This window comes from Boleophthalmus pectinirostris, unplaced genomic scaffold (genome assembly GCF_026225935.1).
Source record: "Boleophthalmus pectinirostris isolate CB_2022bp ecotype Guang Dong unplaced genomic scaffold, ASM2622593v1 HiC_scaffold_10, whole genome shotgun sequence".
Classification (NCBI taxonomy): Eukaryota; Metazoa; Chordata; class Actinopteri; order Gobiiformes; family Gobiidae; genus Boleophthalmus; species Boleophthalmus pectinirostris.
The window spans coordinates 29,010,511-29,014,721 of NW_026570971.1; the positions used below are offsets into that span (position 1 = coordinate 29,010,511).

A 4,211-nucleotide genomic window follows, 5' to 3' on the forward strand; every position below is an offset into this window, starting at 1 on the left:
GAAGACACCAGACCAAGTTACAGGTCAGATCTGTGGAGAGTTGTAGGGATAGTCCCAACAACGCACCTTTATGTCATAAATAATACCCCCTACAACTGTAAAACAACTCAAACTTATGTCATAGATAATGCTCCCTACAACTGTAAAACAACTCACCCTTATGTAACAGATAATACTCCCTACAACTGTACAACTACTTATCATTATGTAACAGATAATACTCCCTACAACTGTAAAATAACTCACCCTTATGTCATAAATAATACTCCCTACAACTGTACAACTCACCCTTATGTAACAGATAACACTATGTCCTGTCAGTGATCATATCATCAGCTCTGTTTTCTAAGCAGTGTTTAGAGCAGTGCGCACTACAAACTCTGAGTGAATGAATCAGTGACCAAGAGGCTGGAGTCCATAAGAGGCCAATCAGGCAACAGGAGCATAATTACCAATGTAAATATTGAACACTTGAATAAACAGCAGGACGAACAGAAAGGCTGTTAGCAGACAGGCGAGGGTGTGTAGAAGCAAAATTGTAGACAACGCTGCCATCTAGTGGACATAGGCAACCCACAGCATCTCCTGCACCTTCACCGGACAGAACAGCACAACTGGGGAGACTGATCCAGAAAATAAAAGCTGTTTGGTGTTATCTTTGCTGTGTTATCTGTTATCTGTTATGTGGTCATCTGGACATTGACACCATGACTTAAAACAAAACTGAATGAAAAACTGAACTAAAAACTATCTCAATTTACAGTTCTCTCTCTCTCTCTCTCTCTCTCTCTCTCTCTCTCTCTCTATATTATATATATATATATATATATATATATATATATATATATAGAGAGAGAGAGAGAGAGAGAGAGAGAGAGAGAGAGAGAGAGATAGATAGATAGATAGATAGATAGATATTTTTTTTTATTAATTTATATTGGCACTAAAGTCAAAATTTCTTTATTCGTGAATTAATAAACCGATGAAAAATTATCCATCCATTCATTTTCTTCCACTTATCCGGGGCCGAGTCGTGGGGGCAGCAATCTAAGCAGGGACTCCCACACTTCCTTCACCCCAGACACTTCCTCCAGCTCCTCCATGGGGACCTCGAGGTGTTCCCAGGCCAGCCCAGAGACATAGTCCCTCCAGCGTGTCCTGGGTCTTCCCCTGGGCCTCCTTCCTGTGGGACATGCCCAGAACACGATAAAGCATTAAATCACCGTTATTTTTAAATCACTGGTTTTTAGCTTTATCAGAAATATAAGATCTCATGTATGAAAATGTCATTCTATTACTGATAAAAGAGGTAATTTACCATTTGACTTTGGATAAAAGCCTTGGACAGTTTGATCCTGGATAAAAAACAAACAAACAAACAAAAAATGTTATAAATCTGTTCAAAGTACAAGAAATATGCAAATGATTTTTTAGAAACAGAGTCTGTGACACATAGCAAAACTGAATGCAAAACTAAATCTTATTATCGCAATGTTTGTATCACCCGCAATTATTAACTTATATTATCAGTCAAAAGTGTGTGTGTTTGTGTATGTGTGTATGTTTGTGTGTGTGTATGTGTCTGTGTGAGAGCGTGGGGTTTGAGCATCTCGTTATCAGGATTTCAGTAAATGCAGATGTCTATAGTGTGATATAGCAATGCATAGAGTTTCATCAGTACAGTGTTGGTTATAGGGACATTTTGGAGGGATCAGTATAATAATATTTCCATAGGAGCTACATACTATTAAACTAAATGACTAAAAATAATAATAGATCATAATAATAATACATATATCCATGTACAGAGCTACAAGTGGGAAGAGGAAGAGGTGGTGGGATACAGTTACCTTTCTAAACCAGATTTTCAAATTGATGTTTAAAGCCTCTCATTTATTTTTGCATCCAAAAGGCCTTCTCTTAAATGACAGTGTATAGTCACAATATGAGCTCAAGCACCTTAAATTACTTTTTATATGTAATTTAATAGTCTTATAGCTAATAATAATCAGATCTTGGGTGCTCATCCAAGCTCTGTCATGGTCTGAGTCAAAACCTTACGCTTGGCTCGTTACAATAAATTGTCAAAAACCTTCTACCTTTGGCGACGATGGAAGTTATAATCGAAACATGCCAAAGTAAGTAAGTAATCACCTCCAACGCCATCTCTCACCAATGATTAACTTCATTCTAGTTTCAATCTTACACTAAAATGTTGCAAACGCCCACTGTGTCAGTCCAAAGATATAAGGGGGCAGGGTAGAGAGGAGCAGGAGACTCTGGGTCAGACTAAAGCAGGTGGACGGTTATCGACTGAAGACTTTTTCATCATGAGTTCAGGTCAGACTTCCATTTTAAGATTCATATTTGACTAAAATCTCAGCAAAAATACAAGAATTTTAAAACACCTGGAACTGTATTTATGAGACAAAGGTGATTTGAATCCTTATATGTATTATTCACTCTTAGAGACGTTCTAGTTCTGTGCTGTACTGAGCTGGCAGTGACAGTCCACAGAAATGGAGTTTGTCCTAACACTGATATGTACAAAACTGATTAATATGAAACTAAGTAGTTACTTAACATTGTCTACATTGTCTTTTATGGTGTATATAACCTGTATCTTTCTCCTTTATTCTGACACATTTGGTTTTAAGAATGACTTTTAAACAACTGTCCCTTTACACCAATTCTGATGCATTTATCTGTGCACTAAAATTACAGACTATTTTGCTTTTGAAAAGTGTGCATAGGTAAGTGTTTTGTGCTTTTATGGACAGGTTTTTAACTTGTTCCTCTGTTTCAATCAACATCAACAGAAGTTTTTGTTTGGACGCTCTGATCTTTGGTTCCCATCGTTTTCAGAGCTGTCCCAGATTGATGTGTACAACTCTGTTTAGAGGACTACACATACCAGTCGGACCAGAGACTTAGACAAACTTTATTGATCCATGAGGAAAATGATTTGGACACAGCAACTCACACATCACAATATCATATAATAATAAAGAGTAAAAATAGAAATGATAAAAATTAATTCTAAATAAGTGTCAAAAAAGATCACAAGAGACAGGTGTCAGATAAGACATTATTATATAAATGTATATGTACCAGACAAAATAAAATAGAAAAATAAGTAATGAAAAAATCTCAGCTGTATACAAGAAGTCATAAGGAAGAAAGTGTATAAACGTTATGATGAAAACCAGGTTATGATTGAATAAGAACTGCATTGTTGAGTCAGTCCAGTCATTAGTTTGTCCTGTAAACCTTGCAGACAAACCCGTCATGAAGGAGGTTGAAGAAGCAGGAAAGGACATCACCAAGGCGGCGACTATGGGTGCGGCAACAGGCGCTATCGTGGGGGGTCCGGCTGGCGCTGCAGCGGGAGCCGCAGTAGGAGCCATTGTGGGGGGAGTGGCACATGTGGTCGACCTCTTTCTAAAATAATGATTATGACACATGTGATGCTCAGAAATATCCCATAAAAATCACTATACAAATGCTGAATGAATGAAATCATGTATGACTGTTGTATCACATTCTTTTGATTCTCACCAAGTTTTGCTTCTGAGTCTGTACTTCATTCTTCTGTAACAACACTGAGCACTGCTTTTACACAAGACAACATGGTGAAGCAATGACACACTACTATACTGTGTAGTACATAAACTGTCACACAATGTAATGTGTGTGAAGGGGACTCAGAAGCAGTGGTCCTCCTGTGTGCTCTAATCTAAGACTGACCAAGAAGTCGAAATGTACCTTCTTTTATTTTCACTTTTATTTGAATTGTTAAAATGTGATTTATCTTGTACAAATACAAGAAAGAACATGTTATGGTCCAGTGTCATGTATTACTTGTTTGCCATGTATTCTGATCATTTGTATACAGACACTGTTAAAAGTAATTTGCATTTAAAGTAAAACACTGCAACCTAATATTGAGTTTTATTCTGCTGTTTTCTATTTTCTTGTGTCACTCCAACGCATTAACAGAAGGGACTGTATATATTTCCATTGGTGTGAGTTGTTTCACTACAGATAACGTGCATGTTCTGTGATTTACTGCTTTACAGAAATACTGTTTTAGTTTATGTTATAGCAGTGCAACTCAATTTGTAGAACAGTATAATAGAACCATGAAGAAAAATGGCAAGAACCAGGCTCAACAAAGATGTGAGAAACATGTAACAAAGTGAAATGATGGA

The 4,211-nt window shown here is 37.0% G+C and overlaps 1 long non-coding RNA gene across 1 annotated transcript; it reads left to right on the top strand.

The window, feature by feature from the left end:
- Window positions 1-2,283: 2,283 nt before the first annotated feature.
- LOC129409238 (uncharacterized) lies at window positions 2,284-3,954 on the top strand. Its single transcript, XR_008632315.1, has 2 exons — window positions 2,284-2,340; window positions 3,278-3,954. It is a non-coding gene; the product is annotated as an uncharacterized LOC129409238 (long non-coding RNA).
- The last annotated feature ends 257 nt before the right edge of the window (window positions 3,955-4,211 follow it).